Genomic DNA, 25,075 nt, shown 5'->3' with positions numbered 1-25,075 from the left:
AATGTTATATTTAAGCAACAATGAACAATGCCTGGCATTTTTCCACATGGAAATAATTTTGTTTAAGAAACAATTACCTTTGTGTTTTTGTTGTGTATCTTTTTCCCTCCAACCTGGCTTCTTCCAGAGAATAATTTGTCGGGATCAGAAACTCCTTGCTTCAGATGATTTCTACAGAGGAAACCACTTGGGGGCACCAAAGGCATTGCTCGCAATCTGCATCCACTTGGAAGAGGCTCAGCCTTCCAGGCCATTGTAAATGTAGAGGAAGTGGGTGGGGGAGCCCAAGGTCTGGGAAAATGACCATAATAACAGTACCTTGTGTTTATATAGCACCTTTCTTCAATTAGCTCAGCATGTTTGGATATGATTATTCAGCTGGGAGCTTCCAGTTGTGGGAAATGAGGCACAAGGCAAACACGTGGCCTTGGTGGGACAGAGGGTAACGCTCATTCGTGCTCGTTTTAAATGCCCATTCATTACTTTTACTCTGAAAAGCTGATGTGTGATCTTTCCTGGCCATTTCCTTAGAAACAATGAGCTGAGAAGTCTGTCCCAAACTGAAATGCATTCAGTGGAAAGAATCATAAGTTCTGTGAGGAAAAGAAACCATACTCCTCGGAGCTAAGGAGGGCACTGACAAAGGGTTTAAAAAAAAACTATACAAATCTAGTTATATCAAATTGAATTTCCCAAAGCATGTTATGAAAACAACTAGGTTAACTAATCCTTGGCTACATTTGCCTTTTATTCCTTATGCAAGTCTACTCAGTTCTGTAATGTAACTCATCTTTCATCTATAGTCTGCCCCCCATGACAAAAATAGTGAAAAACAATTGGATTTATGCTTTAAAAGTTAAACTTCTATTTCATGTAAGAAAAGCTGTCCCAGAGTTTATGTGTTAAATAAGTGTGCCAACATGAGTTAGCAGAGGAACATCAAGACAGGGCATTTGATTAATAGACAATTAGATTTGTGGCTTAGTCATCAGCTGAGAAAAATTGCCATAATGAATGTTTCCAAGGAGAACATTTGCAAGGACTGAGTGTAACACATGATTAAGATGCCTTCTTCCACCCGAGTCATTTAGGGTCTCACCTGCTAGTTTTTCTCAAAGTGGTAAACATGTGGCTTCCATTTCAGAATAGTGTACAGGCGTTTGGTTGCACGTTATGACTGAGGATGACTGGGTCTTTACGGAATTAATCCCAACAGATCCATCTCTAGTGTCATCTGTTTGTACCAAATACGTTTATTTTCCTTTACATTTCAGAAGGTGCTCAAATCTGGTTTCCTTTCTAGTTCAGATGATCTTGTTGTACATCCTCCCTGTAAAGGCTTTGTCCAGAAGTCTTAGGGGTTGTTTATAATTAACTGATCTTTATTTTATAAAATTATACAATTCAGAGACTCCAGATGTTCTGAAATGAGTAGCATGTTTCTTTCTCTTGTCTATTTTTCTCTGCCACATTGTACTGAATTTGGGAAATGACAGAGATTTATTGAGTTTTAGTGGGAAATATGTGTTTTTACCATTTTTTTTCAATACTTACCTTAGATGTCTGCTTTTCTCAGGACGGTGAGGACTGACCCATCTAAACTTACTGTAACAACTGTACATTCATTTCCTATTTCCAAAATACTACACACACACACACACACACACACACACACACAGAGTTTTAAGGGTGTTAAACTCTGAACAATTTGAGAGTTGTTCAATTAGCTTTAAATCTAATCTTTCTTTCTTCATATAAATCTAAAAGTACAAAAAGCAAAATGTTACCCAATTCAAATTCTCATATTACCATTTCATTGTGATTTGCAATTATTGATTCCTCAAATTCTGATGCTAAGGAACCAAGCCACAGCAAGGCAAAGTAATTTGGTCATATACAGCCAGTGCCACATTCAAATGTTTCTGTTAATCTTATGTATATTCCATATTGATTTTTCTTCATTAAGTTTATTTGAAATGCTACTGAAAACATAAATATTACACATATATTTATGGGGCATTATGTGATGTTTAGACACATGTACACTTTGTGAAATGTTTCAGTCAGGTCAAACATATCTATCTCCCCAAAGATCATTTCATTAAGATGAAAACAGTTGAACTCTTCCCTATTTGAAACAAGCAGTACATTATTGCCATGTATAGCTTTTCCTACTGTGATAGAACTTTCTCCTACCTAGCTACAGCTTAGGACCCATTGATCATCCTGTCCCCATCCTCCCTGCCCTAGCCTCCCAGTCTTTTATGAGGATGGGATACTTTGTAGAGTTCTGAGTAATAACTAGAATAAAGAGCCAATTCATCTAAGGTAGTAGGGGAAATAATTTCATTTTATTTCATAAATATTTTTGAGACACAATATAGTGTTCTACTAAGCAGAGATGAATAGAAAGACTGTTGGACTCTTTGTGGATAATTCCAAGAACTTGGGAAATGTTTTTTACATCTTCTAATCAACTTAAAGAAAATAAAGACAGAAGTAAACACTGGCATGAGCAGTTTCAGATTTACTTTTGGGAAAGGTTTCTACAGTGAGGAAATGCCCACATGCCGTTTTAAACAAAGAAACACCCACTCCTACTTAGGTACAGCTTCTTTGAGATGGTTTTTCCCCCAAAGCCCTTACATCTGAACTCTCATTCAGCAAACTCTACCTGAAAGCGATTAAAAGATTTTACTCAAATTTTGGGAGGTACTGTTATTACTTTTCATATTTTAAGGATAATTTTATAAGAATAACTTTTCGTATTGCCATATTTCAAATTGTATAGTTATTGTACTCACTGGGATTACAAACTTTTTACCATGAACAGCACACACCTGTTAAATATACTGTTCATTTTGGGGAAACTATTTGGCCTTTGACTTCCCAACTAATTTAAGATTTCTCCAAAGGCAAAGTTTTTTTTTTACTCATTCTTTTGTCTCATAGAATAAGTAATGCTGAAGACTTATGTAAGAAAATCATGAAAATTAGGTAGGCATGTGATTATTTGACTATAACAGTAAGGTCACTCAAGGACAGAGGACAACTAAAATGGAAAATGAACAAGGATAAAATTTAAGGATCAGCCACACTTAGGTCATTGCAAAAGCAAAGTTGGAGAAAAATAGGATAAACAATGAAAGAACTAGAAAGATAGGCCATTGGTATTTTGTGCTGTGGAAAACAAAGAGGACATTTTTAGAAGTTTGGGCTGGCATTACTGCTAAAGGTTACAAAGGATAGCAAATGTGGTAGTTATTAGATTATTCATAAATATTCCAGTTCTCTCTCTTCTCTCTCTTCTCTCTTTCTCTCTCTCCCCCCCACCTCCATTCCTCCCCCACTCCATCTCTCTGTATCTCCTTTGTGGTGCATTAAAGATCTTGTCTCCCCAATGATGTGTATACGTTAATGACATATGATTGGAAGTGATTTGTGCTACTTTACGTTGAAAACTTTAAGAGTCAATCAGAATGTCCCCTTCATCCCTCTGCCATGGTGAAATTTTAAACGGTCTCCCTTAAATTGGGACTGGGAATGAGCCTACAGGCTATGAGAGAAGCCACTGGCAACTGACCAAGTGCACATAGCTTGAATGAGCACTGTACTCTTTTAAAACCACTGATTGTGGGGATATTACTACAGCATAAAGTAACTTCCTCTGACACCAAAGTGAGAAGTCATAACTTCATTATTAAATGGAAACTGATTAAAATACCTAAGGCTTTGACTTAAAATTTTAATAATGTGTTACTGATAAATTATGGAAAAGAGGATCAACTATTCATGCAAAATATTCAATACGAGAATAAAAGAACCATCTCTTGTCTGTATCAAAATTTCTTTTGAAAAAAATCACAAGGACTAGAATAATGGGGAATTAGATGTTTATTGACATGATGAACAGGGGAATAATTCCATCAATATATGTATTGAGGAATAGTCCAAAAAGTGTTGAAGAATAATTTGAGAAATACACTTGCAGTTGAGATAGTTGACAGAGTTACCAACTAAACTGCTGTTCATCACATAGCGGGAAAGGAAACCCATTGTTTGAAGAAAATAGCACTGACTACCTAACAGAACTACAACAACATCTCCTAGTGTAGAAAAAAAAAACACTGAAAATGAAGAAATCATTGAATATCATTGTGAAAGCCTATTTTCTATGTCCCTGGTTTCTTGGGGGAAGGAGGGACAATTCTTTTGAAGTCACTCCTTTCAGTTGCTAAGTAAAGGATAAGTTAAGCAAAATATAGGTAACATTCCAACAGGCAGATAATATGATTAGACAGAGTTGAGTTCACTGGCTAAGTCATATTCAGGCTGCCAAATAGCTATGTGAAAGAATCATTTCAGCATTGAAGAAAACTTGTCCGCATGGAATACAGCCTCTCTTTCCACTACCAATCCTGGATATATGATCAGGCAACACTGAGGTCTAAGAAAACTATTTTTCCACCACCTGTAGAGTTTGAATAACTTAAATAGAGACCTGACTAATATTTGAAAGCATCCATTCAAGTCTTTAAAATAGAAAAATCTGATCTCTAAGAATAGAGGATGAGTAAATGAAAACATTCAGCAGATAAACATATCTTATGGAACACAGCTGCTGAAGAAAGTTTACAATATCTCTTGTTATGGCTTCTATCTAGATGTTCCCTCCAAAGCCTCATGTGCTCAGGGATGGGGCTTTTGGAAGTGACTGGATCATGGGGCTGTGGTACTGGATTAGCCCACTGATGAGTTTATAGCTGGGTGTGATGCTGGGAGGAGAAGTCTGGTGGAAAGAGGTGGGTCACTGGAGGCATGGTCTAAGGGTATCTATCCCTCCTCCTCCCGTGATGGCTGCTGCTTGCTTCTTGCCATGCTATGAGCTGTTTCTCCTCTACCATGCCACCCCAGCTTGGAGCCAGCCAACAGTGAACTGAAACCCCTACAATGGGAGCCAGAATAAGCCTCTGCTCTCTTGAATTGTGGGTATTGTGTCTCAGGCATGAGAGAGTAATTAAGACACCTGTAACTAAGCTTTAAAAACAAACCTCATTCTGGGGATCTTCCCAGAAAAATTAAAAACATCATACCACAGCAATATATGTGCACCCATGTTTATAGCAGCACAATTTGTCATAGCTAAATCTTGGACACAGCCCAAATGCTGACCAAGTGAGGAATGGATAAAAAAGATGTGGTATTTTTATACAATGGAGAACTACTCAGCTCTAAAGAAGGATAAACTCAAGGCTTTTATAGGTAAATGGATGCAACTACAGACCATATTCATAAGTGAAATAAATCAGACCTGCATATGTAAACATTATATTGTCTCCCTAGTGCAAGAAAATGAAATAGTAAGTAAGATCTAAAAAGTACAAGAGATACTGTGAAAGGGAAAGAAACTGCTCAAAAGGAAAGAACAGCTGGGATAGGGAAAGGAGAAAAAAAGGAAGGGGAAAGATTATATATATATATATATATGCTAAGATAATTATAAAAGGAATGGTTTGTGCTTATATTGTTTGATTAATTTTGCAAACCTATATATTGTAATCCGAGTAACTACACTGAACACAAAATAATATACAATATAATAGCCATTGTTAATTTCCTATTATCTTATTTTGAAATTCTGTATCATTGTTTTATTTTTTTTTCTTTAAAATAAAAAAAGAAATCTCATACCATATTTGATCTATGAAATTAGAAAAACTTATAATGGGAAATAAGATAAAGATATGATTATTAAAGAGAAAGTCTACCACCTCAGAGACCAGCAAATGAAGAGGGAAGGAATGAGATGAAGGCCAGGATACCAATATCACCTTCAATATTCTTCCTTCCTTTAGGATCTACTTCCTAAAGGTTCTACCCTCCAATAACGCCATGGCCTGTAGACAAAGCCTTCAGAACATGGGCTTTTGAGGCACACTAAAGATTGGAATATTCTCATTATCCTGGGGACCAGGCATAGGTCAAGTTTGTGTTTATCTTTAAGCAGCAGTGTCCAGTTTCTTGCTCATCCACAGAGTTATCTAAACAAGCCATCCATCATGTTACTCCTACAGGAACCAGGGAGCACTTATCCCTTTGGTACTAAAAACCTTGCAACTAACAGTTCATAGTAGTTCATTATGGCATGCACAGCACAGGTGGGTGGCATGGGGTTGTTAGTGAATGTGACTAATAATGTGTCACTGACCTTTTACACATAATGTTGGGTATACACAGACAATATTGGGCATCCTGTATTTGGCTCTCTGTATAACCCAAGAGTGGAAATCCCTACTAGGCAAATAAAAAGATCAAAGGTTCAGGGGCAATAAGGGATTGATGGAGCAATGTCTTAGATTAGGAACAAGATGACAAACTCTAACAGATAAATACTTTAATTTTGCTAAGAGCATTTCCTCTTATTACACAGGAAAGAGGGAGAATAGAATGAATAATGACTCAACCAAGCCCTTGCTGGAAGATTTTGGTCTTGTTAGTGAAGCAGAAGGTGGTGTTATCTGCTGAGATCAAGAAGCAGTGATAAGGTTAGGACATAAGAACTGGATCCATTAGGATATTATTGTGTATAAATAGCATAATTCCCAATTCACAGTAATGTCAAGGCAGTTATTTACCTCACAGCGTAAGTTAAGAAGCAGGCAGTTCTAGGATGGGTTGAAGAGCTCTACAAAAACCCAAGATGGAATCTGTCATCCTTGGAAGTTTCTGCACAAGCACCTAAAAGAAGGGTGGCTCTTTGCGAATTTGAGCATCACAGTTTCATATGTCCCCCCCCCCACCAAAGAGAGGAGAATGGAGGTGGAAACACACACATGAATTATTTACCTATATAAATATATAGGGATAGATAGGTACAGATATATATTTTTCCCAGTACCCATCAGTAAAAATCTCCTTAATTTCATCAGCCGAAAGAGCTTATTCCGAGATCAGTAACTAGCAACAAAAATGAGATTAACATGACTGGTTTACACTAATCACAATTTTTACACTGGGGTTGGGCATTTGGGTGCCTGAATAAAACTGCAGTTCTGACAGCAAATAATTTATAAAGATTGATACGGGAAGTATGAAAAGTCTTGAAATAGCACCTATAAATGATACCATAGGAAATTCTTAAGACATAAATGTAAATCTTATTGAGCAGCTACCAGTATAACAATCAAGTTGAAAATGCATAGACTTGTAAAGAGCTTGTTATCCTTGATTTGGATATCCAAACAGTGTTGGATAACAGTGTTGTCCAACACTGTGAATATCATTATCATTTAATATGTTCAGTATAAAGAACAAGAATGCTAGGATGTTTGTGGAAGAGATAGAGAATGGCTGACTCAGGATGGGAAATTTAAAAGGTAACCAAGCTAGTCTAAGCCCAGACTATCCTGATCTTGTCTCTTCTCAGAAGCTAAGAAGGGTCAGTGCTTGGATGGGAGAAGCTTGCCCTGGGTTGTAAAAACTGAGAAAATAAAATGTATGGTTTTGGGAACTGGAGAGTGGGTTGAAAAAAAAAAATGAAATGAACAGGTGAGAGGAAATGGAGAGATTTTTGCAAGTGAAATAAAATCCATGTTCACCGGCATGTGGAACCGTTTTACCTCAAAGTATGGATATAGCTGAGGAAGTCCTAAAAGTGGGATATATAGACAGTGGTTGAAAAGAGATTAAGAACATCAGGACATTAAGGAGCTGTCTTCTGGTGTATTGGAGTTTTTAATTAATTAATTAATTTATTTATTTATTTTTGCTTACTTTGTCGGTATTCTCAGCTAGACTGCATCACCTTCTAATCAAGGAGTACATTTTGCATATTTTGTTGTCTCATTTCCGCAATGGGTTAAGGAATTGGGCAGGTTCTGGTGACCATGTAAGTGGCCCACTAGGATTCTAAGGTTTCCCAGGAGATTGAAACGCCAATGATCAGCCAGGCATGGTGGTACACGTACGGAATCCTAGCATTCTGAAAGGCTGAGGTAGGATGATCACAAGTTCAGTAGCAGGCAGAGTAACATAGCAACCTAGTGAGATTTTTGTCTCAAAATAAAAAATAAATAAGGGGCTGGGGATGTAGCTCAGTGGCATAGGTGCTTGCTTGGCAAGTGCAAGGTCCTGAGTTTGATTCCTGGTACCAATAAGTAAATAAATACAATTAAAAAGGGCTGCAGATGCCACTCAGTGCAAAGGCCCTGTACTCAATCCCCAGTCCTTGGGAGAGGGGGATAGTGATCATACTGGGACAGCACACTTAGATTTAAATATTTTTATAAAATCAGAGAATACTTTCTTATCATTAACTTGGCTTGATGTCCTATCTCTAGATACATTACTTTCTCCTCAGCTTCCACTTACTCTTTCACTGTCCAGTGATAAATTCTCTGTAAATACAGTCAATGTCTGCCCAGAAAATAGAAGTGCTATTGGCACCCAGTGGTGCCCCAGCTTGCCAGCTACCTACCTGGTACTGGGTAGCCATTTAGTACACTGAGTGTAAAATAGGAAGCTAGAAGAAAATCACCCTATAGTCAGAAGTTCAAGAAAATGTGATATGTGTACAAAGCAATGGTACATAGCCATAAAGGTGATTTTTAAAATCATATTTGTGGGGCTCGGGATACGGTTCAGTGGCACAGGCGCCTGCCTGGCAAACACAAGTTCCATCCCCAGTACCACAAAAAAAAAAAAAGTAAAATCACATTTGTATGTTAACATACAAAGCAGAGTGTAATTTTGAATCAATTCTTTTGCACATGTAAATATCTATCTGAATATTTATTTATGAGAATATGTTTTACAATGAATTTTAAGATTTCACCATCTTTCAAAATAAGCATCTATTATCTAAGTAATAATTAATTGTATAATAGATAACGATAGTAATCGACCTGATAAATTTTGTCCTTTAAAGAGGGTGGTGGGTTTGAAGGGAAAAAGAGAATGTAGATTGTGAAGTATCACCTTCTTCCAGCACCAGAGCTCTTATTTCTGGACAGCGAGAAGGAGCCCCCCGACTCCATTCCTCCTGATAGTCCAGCTTCCCAGCTTCTCCCTCTCTCTCTCTCTCTCTCTCTCTCTCTCTCTCTCTCTCTGTGTGTGTGTGTGTGTGTGTGTGTGTGTGTGTGTGTGTGTTCCTGCTGCTAACCCTTACCCGGTCTTCCTTTCTCTTCCTGCCAGGTACGTAGGTGGTAGATTGGTTTCTGAGTCACCCTCGTTCCTATAGCTTCATTTCCTGTTTGGGAATTAGACCACAGTCTGATTCACCCAGTTTTTCATGTAAATATCACCAAGGGCTCTTGCCAGCCCCCAAGGCGATTTTCCTTTGACCCTTCAGAAAGTTTGTGCTTTATCATCCCATTGTTGTCTTCTAGGTTGCCTAATTAAAAACACTCTGCTCTTGGTCAGGAAGACTCAGCTCTCTGAAGGCTGCCTCTGTTTAAAGGGGCTGAGGCAATCACCCTGCCAGGGGGGTCTGCTGGGGTTTTTTGTGGGGGTTCTCTGTGGCAAGTGAGTGGGACTGAGATTGCTTCTTCCCCGGGGCACCTGTACCTCTCTTGCAGTGCTGCCATATGGAACCATTTTACCTGGCCAGTGACTCCTTCAGAGCAGCAGTGTGGACGTGTGACGAATCATAAAATGAGCAAGCAATACATCAATTCTCAGGCTTCTTCAAGAGCCTTTCTTCCTTCAGCTGTCAAAGATTCTCAAGCATCCTTTCTCCTTTCCACTTTACCTTTACCTTTCCACTTCAGGACTTCATTTGCTTTGTTCTCATTTTGGCTACCAGGTGGGTGAACTGTAAATCAAGGTGTCTGTCTGGATGAACCACGTTCCAATGAGCTCTCCCAGGATGCCTTTGCCGGTTCTGTGGCTCGATCACCTGGTTATGGTGGCCTTGTTCCTGTAGCCATCTTCACAAGCAAGTGAAACCACTCTTCACAAGTCACTTGGGCCACTCTGCCTGGATAAGACACCAGGCTTGAATACATGGAAAGGGGGACTTTGGGCAGAACATAAATAATTACTGATATAATGATATAAAAGTCCAGCTGCTTCTTTTTGAGCAGGCCCAGGTTTGTAGTATCATTTATTCTCCAGGCTCCTTTGGCATTGCAGGACGCTGAGATTTACCCTTGGTTCACCTTTTCCTTCCCTATTGAGCTTCTACTACTCTTAGAAGTAGAATTTTGAAAAAATTCCTTTATACATGAATTTTTCACCTTAAGTCATACTTCTGGAGGACCTGAACTAAGACACTACTAGACCTATATGGTAACCTCCTCATATCCAAGGGGGATACCTTCCAAGACCTTCAGTGGTGGCTTAAAGGACCTGGGAATAGTGCTGAATCCTATGTAGAGTATGCTTCTCCCTATATGTTCATACCCATCACAAAGTTTAGTTGATGAATTAGGCACATTAGGAGATTAACAATAACTAATAATACAATATAACAACAATAACAAGCAAGTTGTAATAAGTTATGTAAATTTTAGGAATTGTTTGCTTCAGAAATTTGTGGACCATAGGTAGCTGAAACAACAGGAAAGCAGATCCAAGGGTAAAGGGAGTTATGGTATTTCATACATACAACTGCCTATTAAATATGGTCCACCAGATGACTACAAAAACCTTAACTCAATTTGTCTACAACTAAATTTGTCAATTTGTTTATAACAAAACTTATCCTTTTCCTCCTAATTCTACTGCCCCCTTCACAAACCCTAACTTATAAACTCACCTGGCTTTGCAGTGAAGCAACATAGAAGTCATGCTAGACGCTCTTCCTTTCCACATTACGTTCCCTTAATCCCAATTTCCACCCATTTCCACTCCTCAGAATCTCTCCAATCTCTATTCTACTTTTCATTATCCCCGCCATTACATTTTCAGCTTCTGTTGTTGTTTTTTTCTTTCTTATCTCTCAGCCCTCTCTGAACCTTTCATTCTACCCAGGATGGACCCCAGGGAATCCTTGAGTAATCACCCTTTCACCAGAACTCCCGCTTCCTTTCTTCGCTGCCTTCTACCACACCTGCACAACGCTGCCACTCCCACGTGTTCCTCTCCTCTCTCAAATAGCTAAACGCTGCTTAAAAAAAACCACCCAACCTTATATGTCATCACACAAGTGTAATTTCCAAGCCGAACTTTAATTTTAGCATCTGATATATCTGTCTTTTAGTCCATGACCGAGTCTAATCCCAGCCAAAATCTGTTCACACACACAAATACCATATGCCCTACACTACATACAAAATAGAAAGCTAAAGTTCTTTTTCTTGACTCTGCATCATATTGTAGCTACCATCCTAACATTACTCACTATGAGTCATCCACAAATTTCATAAAGCAACAGGCTTTGTCTTCATTAGAAAGTCACTGTCAATTGTGATACTTTCAAAGTTGTATCATGGTTTCATTGTTTGCATTTACACATTTGATGCATGAGAATTCATGGTAGTATAAAGCTATAGGTAGCTGAATCAGTTATCCCATTACCATATATTCAGTCCAGTTTTTCTTCATTCCAAATTTTGCTCAATTTTCCTCTATAAAGTGAGGATAGTAATAAGCATCCGTCTTGTGTAGTTGATTGAAAGCTTAGACGAGAGCACCTGTAAAAAATTTAGATGTCTGTCTAACACATAGTTGGTTCACAATGCATTTAGCAATGATTACATGCAACACGATCTTTAGTTTATTTCTGGACTCTTGTAATAAGTTAATATATCTATGTGAGAATTATACCTTGTTAGTAAAACTCTTTTTCAGGGGTTTCTTAGCTAGTCATATAAGCTTATATTCCAGTGAAAAGCTAAATGAAACAAAATGTGGGGTATTTCTGACCTATAATGATTTTACAAAGATCTGAATTTTTATAGTTTTGAGCTTTTCTGACAAAAGATTTTTAAAATAATTAGCTATTGTTAATTATTTTAAATATTAAATCTCATCACATCTGCTCAAATGTTGCTATTTTTGGATCTTTTTTTTCCATTGATCTAGCTTCTTACTCATTGCCAAAACTTTGTCATTTATTGTGTTTCCTTGCCTCATTTTTTGATGTCTCATAGGGAAATGTCTCCCTCATAACTTTTCCAAAGAAATGACCCAGTTATTTTTAAGCATTTCCTCTTCTAAATAATTGGTAGACTCAATTTATCAAAGTCCACTTAAAAATATCTTTTAAATTATATTAGTATTTTATTGGATTTATAGACCTGGCATCTTCCTAACTTTTAATATTCTTACTCTTAAAATATCACGATATTAATTCTATTTACTTATTAATGTATTATTTTATTCTTCAATTAAATATACTGACATCAATAGTCTTATACATGTCCTTTCATATATATATATATATATATATATAACAAAATTAAAACTGGTAATTAATTTTGTAAGGTTCAATCTAATATGTAGAAAAAGAAACTTATTATTTAAACAGTATGCATTCTTTTCAAACAATTGTGATAATCAACTAATTACTGACTGATAAAAGAGTTAAGACTTTAACTGGCTATAAAGAAACATGAAATTAATTGCTAATTATACCTTATAAAGTAATGATATATATATTATAGTGTTAGGACACATATATGTGTCAAGATACATTTATATACACATATATGTATATATACATATATTCTATAGATTTTTGCTTATGTATTCATTTATTTTTTGTTAGCATTGAGAAATGGATGTTTCTTTTGTTATATTTTTTAGATTTTACCTTTATAAGATATAATTAGCAGTTAATGTTACCTTTCTATATAGCCAGTTAAAGTCTTACTAAACTCTATTAGTTGATAATTATTTGATTACCATAAGTGTTTGAAAAGAATCCATACACTTTAAATGATAGATTCCTTCTTCTACATATTAGACTGGACCTTACAAAATTAATTACCAGCTTTTTGTCAAGAATGTTTACATAGTGGTAATTTAATATGGATAAATATGCACAAATAAATATTTTCTCTTTCTTGGTCAATTGCTCAATGGCAGTGTGATTCTGTCTGGGCACTGATGTATTTTTTTCTTTTTGTAAAATGATCATATTTTGTCTTATCAGTTTGAAGATTTATTATTATTTGCAAATCAATTTATATATTCTTTGTAAATTGTTCTTTCTGTGATCATATGGTGATGATTTTACATGTATGTGTCTACCTTAAAAATATTTGTCCTAATAGGTCTGTAATTTCACTAGTTTTCCTTTGGTGATTTGTTTAGGTAACTTTTTATATTTTCCCTTTTACCTTCCCAGTACACTTCTGTTTTAGATGTGTTTTTGTAACTGGACTGCTTATTTTCTTTCCTTTTTAATAAATTTGAATATATTTTAGCCAATATACTTAGTCCTATTATTGACATATTTAAGTGTGAATTTATCACATTATCTGCTGCTTCTATTTACCATCACCTCCTCTACCTCTTAAGGCAGAGTGAGCTACCTTTCCTCTGTACAGTCAATCCATCTATTCTATTAATGTTATCTGTTTATAAGTGACAGCCTCTCCCTTGTTCTGAGAATGTACTGTCAGGGACTAAACTCAATTAATTCTTGAGTTCCTTGAGTGTAACATAGGGTCTAACACGTAATACAGACTCAGTAGTATTTATTAAATAAATGAGTATACCTAACAAAGGAGCTAAGATAAACCATCCCCCAGATGGAGAATTAGGAAAAGTGTAAGAGGAGCAAGTGCATAAAAAGGCATACTGTTCTCCTTAACTTCTCCTCACTTCTCACCAAATATGAGCAGGTGTATCTGGTTAAATGTTGTTATAATAGGAAACATAGAGACTAAGGCTGTAAAGAAGAGTCGAAGCATGTGTGTGTGTGTGTGTTTCTGAGAGGACTCTGGAATGATAGATCAGAAACACAAGTTAAACATTTGTAACTTGAAAACAATATGTATTACCTGCTGTAGTGTGTAACAAAAATTATCTTAGAAGCATGCATAATTTTCAAGAAATAAGGAATGCTTCCATCCAACATGAACTAATCCAAGAAGTATGTATCAGATAGCACTAACCTCAGTACAATACAATTGCTATCTTGAGCAATATTCTTATAATTTTGCAGTAATGCAATGACTCAGCTGTTAAGAAACAAAAGTCCAAGTGAAGACACGAGTGTACTCTTCCTCACTCAGAATAGCCTCACTCAGTCCCCACAGGGAGCTGCCCTTCCTTGTGTGATTAAAGCCATGGCCATGTCACATATTTGCAGTATTGTACATAGCCCTTTGTACATGCTATGTTACGGATACACAGGCAGCACATTACCGGAAGTCTTTCTGCACCATTTATGAGGATTGATGGCCCAGAGAAATGGAAGAATTCTATGAATCTGTATGTTTCCTTGTCAGAAAACAGACCTAATTACAGCAAGAGAAAGAGAGTAACTCACAGATCTGGGCCTAAACCTTTTCTCTTTAGGTTATCAGGTCTCCCTGAATCTTTACTGATAACAGATAGAAGAAACAATGAAGAAGAGGGTCCTCCATGCCATGCTAGTGGTTGACTTTCTTATGCTGTGAGCAAAATAAGCTTCTCAGTTCTAACCTGAGAAACTATTCAAAACTGAGACACAATTTTAAGTAGGATGCCACATCATAAGAGGCAGAAATACAATTAAAACAGATATAAGGGAGAAAAATTATGGAGAAGACAGAGGTTTGACTTGGTTTTGTTTTGAGGTTACGGGGGGTCACCTATACTCAAAGAGAGAAAATAGCTAAACTTGGGAAACACGATTCCAACCCACTGTAGTCCCCAGGTAATGAAAACCTTGAACCACACGTTGTCAACACTCTCTCTCTCTCTTCTTTCACATCTCTGCTTCTCTCAGCCTATTAATTTCTTTCTTCCTATGATAATCTATTATGTCTACACAGTCACAATAATGGAGTCACAGCCTCACAGCTTCAGAGCAGGGAAATTGGGGCTTTTCTCATAGCTCCAACTCCCTACAGCCTACACCACCTGCCAACTACTTGGCTAGATCATTATGGCTAAGGGGAACTACAGTGGCCACTCCAACCTGAACTGCATTACTCCTCTGAGTAGTCACTGACCCTGGGCTTAGCAGCTGATCCAAAGGGCATGGAGACAGTCTACGAGAGCCACGGGGTGGAAGGTGGACAAGGGAATTCTCTCTGCAGCAGAAAAGAGAGGAGTTGAGGCAGAAGAAAAAGTCATCAACCTTAGTAACCATGAGAACCACACTGACTTGATGGGATATTTTGTTCTGAGTTCCAACTGTTCCCTTGATAAATGAACTTTGTGAACTTATAAGTTGGGGACCACCTATATCTGAAATAATTATGCCAAGGGGACAAAGACAGTAGTGATGGAAGCAAGTCCATTGTGTCATTCATCATCTGGTTTTCCCTTGAAGAACAGGCATGGTTTCCCTTTGGGTTTCTGATTGTATCAACCCAGGCTGCTTCCTTAATTGATAGGTCAGAGCTACTGCCCTTGAGGTCAAAATCCAAAGTCAGCATACTTGTCAGCATTAATAAGAGTACTGGTAGCACAATTTCTCCATTCCTCTGAGGACTGAGTGAGGATATTCTTTACTTTTAATAGAGTGTAAAACACAGGTTAATATGCTACTCACAGCTCAGAGTTTATTGTACATTTTAAATTAACAAGGTTTAAATTAACACTGCATATATATGTATATATGTGTATATACATATATAATATATATCTTTCTGTTCTGTTCTAAAATACTTGCCCCTAGATTTACATTAAAATACTCTCTGTGATGAGATTTTTGGGTAATTATGCTTATACTGTTACAGACATACTTTTGTTAGAAAATTACTCTATAGAAACAATGTGATGTATATTTTATTTGTTTTAATATAAATGCCTACCTAATATGACTCCATCCCCCAAACCACAGCAAGTCTCCCTGGACATGTAGCCCTGCCATGGTGCCACGTATAACTGTATCTACAAGGAAACAACAGTGGGAAATCTCCCTTGGAGATTTTTGGCACAGAACTCTGGAAAGATTTTTTTAAAACTATTTTATGCAATTGTTTTACAAACATTAACAGAGAAAATAAGGAATCAGAACAAAGATTCATTCTTAAAATGCAAACCCTAAAGTCAGAACTGAAATATAGTTTGTTAAGAGCTGCAAATTCACATCTACTCCTTAAGGAGAGGCTTAAAGGGAAAAAAAGATATTTTTTTTTTATTTGCAAAATAAGAATGACCTTCCCCTTTGCTTTATTTTCTTTCTCCCCCTCACTGTGGAAGAATGTAAGATTTCATAATAACAATTGGTTTGCTTTGTGACTGAGTCACTTTATGCAAATATTTTACTATGCAGGAAAAAGGGAATTGGGAAAGAAAATTACTCTTTCTACCCTGGCACACTTGTTACACTCACTGGAGCATCTGAGGTGACAACTCAATCACCAGAGACTGCCATGTTCCATGATTTACACATAACCGTGCTTTTCCAAAGCCAGTGAACAAAAGAGTTTTCCTTGGGAACATTTTTTGTACCCAGTGTGAACCAGGTCAGATTTCTTAAAGTAACCTTCCCCTTTTACTGGAACTGATCTCACACTTGCCGCTTAGAGGAAACAGGTTACAAACTTTGCTCTATCTTCAACCTTTTAAGATACTTTTGTGGGACACAGATGTTGTTCTTTTCTTAGCTGACGGTGAGAAATCCACTGAGATTTACATCTGCTTTGTTGCAAAGCTAAATTTAGCCTCATTTTGACAGTTTACTTTGGCTCCAATTCATTTCCGTTACACAGATACCTTGAGCTGTCCAACTCATCCCATTGGCTGGAGGGGTATTAAATATAATTTTTAAATATTCTTAATTTCATATTCATGTCATTTTAGTCCAGAAGAAGATTTGACCTCTGGGAATGGAAAATAGACTGAGTTCATGAAAGAGTTAGCGGCAATTCTTATGATCTGGAAATTGTCTAATATCTAAATGTAGCTCCCTCGACTTCTAGCCACACCTTTTGAAACCTGCAGTTTCAGACACTATTTTGGAAAGAGCAGTAGCAACAGCTCCAGGGATGAGTCTCTTATAATTCAGTAAGCACGATTTTTGAATGCAGAGAGGCGAAAATTGAGAGGAACTACTACGTATGAAATAGCTCAGTGCTCATTTTCATATTCCATGTTTCCTTTTACACAACTGGTTAAGACTGAGTAGTGGAGGAAGTATAGTGAAAATCAAAGGACACCAAACTTGGAGTCAGAAATTTCTAGTTGCAATTCAGGCCCAAATTCACACACCACCCAAAATAAATTATTTCAACTCTCTGAGATTTCATTCTCTGTATGAATATTGCTTAATGATAATGGCTGTACTACAAAACCTTGAGTACAATAAAATACATTTCCTGATTGCACAAAGTCTACCAAAGATTTTCCTTAACAGATGACTTGGGTTGCTGCTGGGGTTCAGCCTGACGAAAAATAATTCAGAGACTGGCCTTCTTCCACAGTGTGGCTCTGTCTTGTTGGAGTTGTTAGGCTTTGATTTCACACACAGGTAGAGGTAGAGCATGCACACACTTGCAGAATAGTTTTGCAGCTAGATCTGGAAACGATTATTCATTTTTTTAATGTTCTGTAGACTAGAACTTTACCATAATTACAGAGTAGATAAGCTCCATTTATCCTGAAATTTCATGAGTAAAAATTTAGTTCTCTGAGATGCAACATAAATCTCCCAAATTCTTCTGTGCAATTTAGGAGCACTTAATAATTTTTTTTAGTGATGATGGTGGAAGTGACAGACAACGTTTAGATAAAGCTCATCAGAGAAGTATGTAAGGTCATATACCATTGAAGACAAACCTTTTTTTTCAAGTTCATGCTTAATTTTAGGCAGTTGTGGCATGGACAAAAATCCAATATGGAAGCAATCCAATCAGAACAGACTCCTATCCTTCCATTTATGGCACCTCCACTTCTCTTGAAGGGCCTAGGTTATGTTCTCAATCACATCGATGTAGTTTTATTTGTCATAGCATTGAGATGTTTTCTAGGAAGAAGAATAAATCCTCAAAACTCCTCAAAACTTTTACTTTGGAATTTTGTACTGGATTTTTGTTGTTGTTATTGGGGGTGATTTTTTTTTTAAATTTTGTTTTGTTTTTAAAATGAAAAACAAACTCTTGTGGATCAAAGAGTCTTGTTGTGGGGAATTTTCCAGAATCCATAAACTATCCATGAAGATAATTCTTCAAACACACAATAATTTCAACAAAATAAAACAAAGCTGTTGGACATGTGCCCTGTGTTTTTAGGGACAAAGGCGTGTCTCTCAATTAGAAAACCCTTTGCTATACCCAAGCCTCATGACTTGAAATTGTCTGGTGACTTCCATTAACTCTTATGCCAAACCGAGCCCAGTCTCTGAACTCTAAAGATGCAGCGAGGCATCTTAAAAACATAATGATACTCTCAGACCAAGAAAGAAACAGATTAACCTTTGTGAAACTCATAGTCGCCAATATTTAATATTTATTTTGTACTAATTATGGTTTTAATGTTTGTATGTATTAACACAACTTATCTTGCTTTTGAGAAAAAAACTCTTATTTTGACCTTATCTTACATTGAAGAAACTAAGGAACAAGATGAAAGGTCTCAAGTACAGCTAGAAAAGTAGAGCCAGAATTCAAACCCCCATATTTTGAATTGAGATTTAAATTCTAAACTGCAACCCACATTTCCTGTACTGACATGAAATACCCCATCAGCCACCTCCAACCAGGAAAAATAAAGAAAGAAAAATAAAATCTGAATGATAGGGAATGTTTTCAAAGGGAATGATGCATCTACCCTGAAAAATACAGAATACAGCTTTACACACTAAGAAGCCACACTTCAAAATATTTCTTCCACTATCTCTGACCCAAAGCTTGGAAATCATCTTCCACCTTCTTGTGGGGGAATGGGGTACTGGGACTCTAACTCAGGACCTGGTGCTTGCCAGGCAGGCACTGTGCCACTGAGCTACATCCCCAGCCCCACCTTTCATCTTTACCACAAGAAAAAGTTGAACTAAAAATGAACTCTTTTGGAAACCATCAGAAAACTGAGCGTTATGGTTTAGATAAAGGTTTCCTAGGGTCCATGTTTTAACAGCTTGGCATCCAGGTAGCACAACTGGTAGGAAATGGGGCCCCGTAGGAGGTACCCAGGTCACTGAAGGCAGCCCTTGAAGAAGATTGTGAGATCCTGATCTCTTCCTCCTCCGGTCTGGCTTTGCTTCCTGGTTCATGAGCTCATTGATTTGCTCCACTGTGCACTCCCACCATGTGCTGTCACACCAGAAGCCCAAACCAGTGGGGCCACTCAATCATGGGCTAGAACCTGTGAAACTTGAGCCAAAACAAACATTTTTTTCTTTATATATGAATTGCCTAATTATAGTGACAGAAAGCAGAATAATACACTGAGTTTGTAGGGAAAATAACCAACCATAAATCCAGTCAGACAAGTGACTGCAGATAGTCACAGGTGAGACACTGAAATCTTCTTACTTGCAAAGCATAGGCCACTGAACTTAAACTCTAGTAACACTTCAATGGAAATTGTGATAAATTCCTGGAGACTAATCTGGATAGACTGTGAGCAACTTTGAGTGCAGCCACCTTATGACCTCCCTTGTGTTTTCCCTAGTTTTACCTCCAGAAGACACACAGAAGTCTGATGGTGAAAAACTGAAAAGGATCCACTCTTGGCTTTAGTAAATAAAGTAAAAAGGAAAAGATGAACAATTATTAAATACGCCTAAGGCATTCTCCATACAAAAGAATTATTCTCCAAAGAAACAAATCTTTACCAGAGCCTTATCCTACATGGGAGAAGAGTAATTCCTCCACTACTTCACTCTCTAGCCTTCATCACAGCTAAGGGGCAAGGATAACAAGAAGTCCTGTGAAGGTCACAGCCCAGGAACACGAGTCTACTGGAAGACTGATTTAATCAGAGGAGATAGAAAGGGTTCTTTTCCCTTCCCACATTACAACTGTATCGTCACAGCTCCTATTAAAATAGCAATGGATTAGAGCTCATCTGCAAGACATGAGCTCTCTCTGAAGGGTAATACTTAGGAAACCTCTCATTCAATAGGGAAGACCAAAAAGCAGACACCAGAGAAATTTGAAGACTCCTGAACACAAGGTTACAATAAAGTGTTAAGAAAAATCCAAATTTTACCCAGATTATTGTGGATTCACACTGTTTTCCCAATGCATAATATCACAGTTTAACTAAAAAATGATAAGACATATCGTATCAGTTATTTTCCTTATCACTGGCACAAAATACCCCGAACACCTTAAAGGAGAGGTTTATTTGGGCTCAAGTCTCAGGCTATGGTTGGCTGGTTCCAAAAAAGAAACAGCATGACACAGATGCATGGCTGAGGAAAAGTTGCTCACATCATGGTAGCCAGGAAGCAGGGAGGGCGGGGCCGAGTTGCAGAGTGAGATATACCTTCCCAGAGTGTATCATGTGCCTGTGACCCACCTCTTCTAGGCAGGTCCCAATCCCTAACACCACCTTCAGCTACAGCACCCCCACAATTTGGTCTGTGAGTGCACGAGGACTGGAGGGAGCATCTAAGCATAACACAGACTAAAAAAAGGCAACATGAATTGTCATCTGAAGAGATAAAGCAAGTATGAGAACGAGACTCAAATATGGCAAAACTTTGAAACAATGAGTGGGATTTAAAAATAACAATGATTAATATGCTAAAGGTTATAATGGAACAAAGAGGGATAGCATGTAAGAACAAATGAGTAATGTAATCAAAGAGATGGAAACTATTTTTTAAAAGCAAGAAGAAATGCTACAAAACTAAAATACTGTAACAGACATGAAGAATGTCTTTGATGGGCTCACCAGTACATGGGATGTGGATGATGAAGTAATTGGTAAGTTTAAGGATAAGCCAATAAAAAATTTCCCAAACCAAAATCCACTGAAAATATGGAGGTGAAAACCAAAATACTCAAAATGTGAAACAGTTTTGAAAGGTGTAACATGGTGTAACATGGATTTTTGAGATGATATCATAAAAAACTCAGTGGTCCTATTTCCTGGCCCAAAAAAAAAAAAAAAAGAGTCAATCTGGAGAAACTTTTTAAACAAACAATTTTTAAATCTCTGGAAATTGTTTGAAAGACTTGCACCAAATGATTTTTTTGGAGCATATGCTCGAATTTTGCAGAAACCGCAGGAGTCTATATCGTTTGACCCTTAATCTATTCCTTTCCTCCCTCCTAAGATCAACTTAGTGGATGCTCCAGTCCAGGTATCATGGTCTTTCTACACTTCCTGGTCAAGAATTATTCTAACCTATCAGAGCAGGTGTACTACCCACAAGTCTCACTTTTTCTGCCTCCAAGTTGAATAGGATAAATTTTTGGTGAATTTAATCAGCCATTTTACAGCTTCCTTCATCTGTCTACCCTCTACACACAAAGCAGAAGCTTTACCTCAGGAGATAGAGATGGAGATGAGATCCTTTTCATCCTCTCTCTATGGCTGATTCATGGGCAGAGGTTTCAATATAGAAGCAAGTCAAGAAGGCCAGAGTCTAACACATACAGCACCCCGGGAAATTGCTCAAAGACTGCATAGGTGAAGAGACAACCAAAATTCAATTCTAAAAGTCTTATATTAACAGGATTTGCAGATGGAACCTTTAGGAAGTCATTAGGATTTGGTGAGGCCATGATTCGGGAACCTTCAGGATTGCACGGTGGCATTGGCTTTGTGAGAGGAGAAAGAAAGCCTCAAAGTAGCAAGTTTCCTCTCTCTCACCATGTCATGATCAAGCAGGATGGCCTTCCCTTGGTGCTGAGCGGATGCCATTGGCATGCTCTTTGACCTCCACAATGATGAGCTCAATCAATCTCTTTTCTTTACAAATTTCCTCATCTGTGTTATTCACTTGCAGCAAAGGAAAATGCCCCTAGACAGATAACAGCAATAAAAATGGTGAATATATTTTTAAAAAGAGAACTAAATGGAAATACTAGAGTTAGTGTACAATAATTCATTAGAACTGGATTTGAGCTGGCAGAGGAAATAATCAACAAACTTGAAAATAAATCAATACATATATTCACTCTAAGAAACAGAGAAAAGTATAAGTGAAGAAAAATTAACAAAATCTCAGGGAAATATGGACACTCTTAAGTATACATCGTAACAGTCATAAAATGAGAGGATAAAGAGAACGAAAAATGTTGGAATAATAATTGAAAATATCTGAAATATACAGGGAAACTTACATCAGTACATCCAAAATGTTCGAAGAATTCTAATTAGGATATAAGCAGAGACCCAAACCTAGATGTCTGAGATGTGATCAAAGCTACAGTGAATGTTTAAATTTTAAAAATTATTACAGTAAAAGACACATTACCTTAATACCCCGCAAAATAGCCCTTATCACTTTAAACATATTCATCTCACCATTCGTGCCACTTGCTGAAGCAGTTCTGAAAGTCTTTTTTTCTTTATCAGTGTCTTGAGTTGTGCTGCTGTAGCTGCCTTGATGTCCTAGGCTGATTCAAAGTGTTTACCTTTCATGGTCGTTTCAACTTTGGGCAAGAGCCAGAAGTCACACAGCAGGGGAATTATGAATAAGATGGGTGAGGACACACTATAATGTTTTCATTTGGAAAAAATTGTCATAAATATTTTTCATTCAGTCAAGACATGGAGGGAGCTACAAAAAGACACTCAAAAGAGGAATTTCAGAACTGCTTTCAAAAGTGGCAAGAACAATGGGATGTGTGTTTGAAGCACAGGGGAGTATTTTGAGGTGGATTAATGGTAATGTGTATTTTACTGTAGTGAACATGTTTTGTTTAAATATACACTGTATTTCTGATGAAACAAGTAGTTTAAAATGTTGAAAGATGAAATTTTAAGCATTGCGGTAGAACAATGCAGATTTAAAAACATTGAAAGATGAAAATGTTTCCCCCAAGTGGCGAGGGGGAAAACACTCTTCATGTAAATGTAAACCAATAGATTATCTATTGATTTCTCATTGAAACAATGGAGGCCAGAAAGCAGTGGAAGATGTATTAAAATTACTAAAAGGAAAAAGAAATTTTCAACTACAAATATCTCATCCAGCAAACTGGATGAAATATTTCTGAAAAGTATACGAAAAACCCAGTTGGTTGTCTTACCAGCACACTGTAAGACAAGCTAAGGATATACATGTAAATCAATGAAATATAAATTAGTTTCAAACATAAGCCCTCACATTTAAGGTCAATTGGTTTTTAACAAGTATGCCAAAACTCTTAAATTAGGAATGATGTTCTCATAATGCTGGTACAAATGCATATCCACATCAATAAGAATGACCCTTACTGTATACTATATATAAAAATTAACTCCAAGTGGATCCAAGACCTCTGAATAAGAACTAAAACTATACAACTCCTGGAAGAAAACACAGATGGAAAGGAACAGTCAATGCTTAAAATTTGCTTTTTTCTTGACCAATTTTGCATGCTTATATCTGGTAATGAGAACAACTGTTCTGAAAACAGCAATATGCAGTATAAGAACCACTGTTGAACTCCTACCATCTTGTACAGTGAAGCTCTGTATCATTTCCAGTGTTGGTCTTTTTTTTATTACTTGTTACTGTCTTTGATTGTTTGATCAATCTTACATTCTTATATCTGGTGGACTGAGCAATTTCATTGAAGATAACACTATGTAATGTAGCAACCATTGTTAATACTATCGTTTCGTTTTGAGGTCATGTATCATTTTTGTTTTTGTGTTGTTTTGATTTTGTCTTCATTGTTGTTGCTTTGTTAGTTTTTTTAATCTTTAAAATAAAAAAAAAAAACACCTCTCACCTAAATTCAAATCCCTTGGTCTTTTTCATTAAGGAGACAGCAAGAGTCAGAAAAGGTGAAGGTATTATCATGGGAAAATACAGAAGTCTCTGTCACCAAGATTGTTTGTCAAAGGTCAGCCTCTCCTAAGGAGCAGTGCTGCCATCTCTCACCTTTGACCTCTTACCTCAACTTGGTTTTTTGTATCCTTTTCAGAAACATCTTTTTTCCTTTATGCTTTCCCTTCTTGCAGCCCTGAAGTCCTTCATTTGTGAATTTGCTGTAGCACTTATGTCCCTCTATTTTGAAAAAAGGAACATACCTCCAGTTACTGCATTGTAAATTCCTCAAGAAGGCAGTGTAGTACCCAACCAAAGTTCTAGTGCAGAATAACCCAATAAACATATTTTTTAAGCAAGGAAACAAATGGAAATTCTTCAGGTCATTCCTCTGAGGCCTAGAGCAGAGCTCTTCCCAGGCATCTTGTCTAAGAACTCTTTACAGAGGCAAGGAGGGTATGGAAGAGGAAATCTTGAAGATGACTATTCCCCTCTGACTCCATACCCAGTATTTTTGTACTTCTAATATTTCCTGCCCACGCTCAGTCCCCAGCATGCAGTTCATAAGGCTGACAAACTTTCATTCACAGCTCCCTGAGCAGAGAGACAACCTCCACATCTGCTCTGATTCATCTGATTCATCTGATTCATTAACTTTTGCGTCACTCCATAAGGAAAATGAAATACAGGATGTTGGTGCTTTTTCAAGTTTTGGTCTCTTTATCATACATCTCAGGAAGTAACTAAGGGCCCAACTATTTCATTTTGGACTTGCTTTAGTTGGTTACTCCAGTATCTTGGAAGCTCAGGTCTGTCATCTCAGCTGAGCTCTTCACATTTGGATAGATTTTGTTTTACATTTACAAACCAATACTAAATGAGAAATAATCCAATAAAAATATACAACGGAACTAAATAGATATTTTTCTAAAGAAGATATACAAAGAGCAAATATTCAAGATAAATAAATAGCCAAGAAGCAGAAAAAAAGATGCTCCATATTGGGAAACATGGGGGAAATGCAAAACAAAACCCCGATGGGCACTACCACTTTGCAATCACAAGATGGCTAGACAGTGGTACCTTGGTTCACAA

The 25,075-nt window shown here is 37.1% G+C and overlaps 1 protein-coding gene and 1 pseudogene across 2 annotated transcripts in view; one reads left to right on the top strand and one right to left on the bottom strand.

Annotated features, from left to right (window-relative positions):
• Nucleotides 1-22,551, bottom strand: part of Adam28 (ADAM metallopeptidase domain 28) — a 104,659-nt gene extending 82,108 nt beyond the window's left edge. The window contains exons 1-2 of one of the 2 annotated variants that reach the window (XM_013514049.1): nt 22,528-22,551; nt 21,871-22,021 (exon numbers count right to left, since the gene is read on the bottom strand). The gene's annotated coding sequence lies outside the window, so the exon portion shown is untranslated. Of the gene's footprint in view, nt 1-21,870; nt 22,022-22,477 lie in introns of both variants that reach the window. The other variant, XM_013514042.1, reaches the window with a different exon arrangement.
• LOC102016551 overlaps nt 20,921-25,075 on the top strand; it is a 33,073-nt pseudogene continuing 28,918 nt past the window's right edge.

The sequence above is a fragment of the Chinchilla lanigera genome, unplaced genomic scaffold (genome assembly GCF_000276665.1).
Source record: "Chinchilla lanigera isolate Chin_1 unplaced genomic scaffold, ChiLan1.0 scaffold00002, whole genome shotgun sequence".
NCBI lineage: Eukaryota > Metazoa > Chordata > Mammalia > Rodentia > Chinchillidae > Chinchilla > Chinchilla lanigera.
The sequence above is the reverse complement of the archived record's forward strand: the minus strand, read 5'-3'. Positions and strand labels throughout refer to the sequence as shown.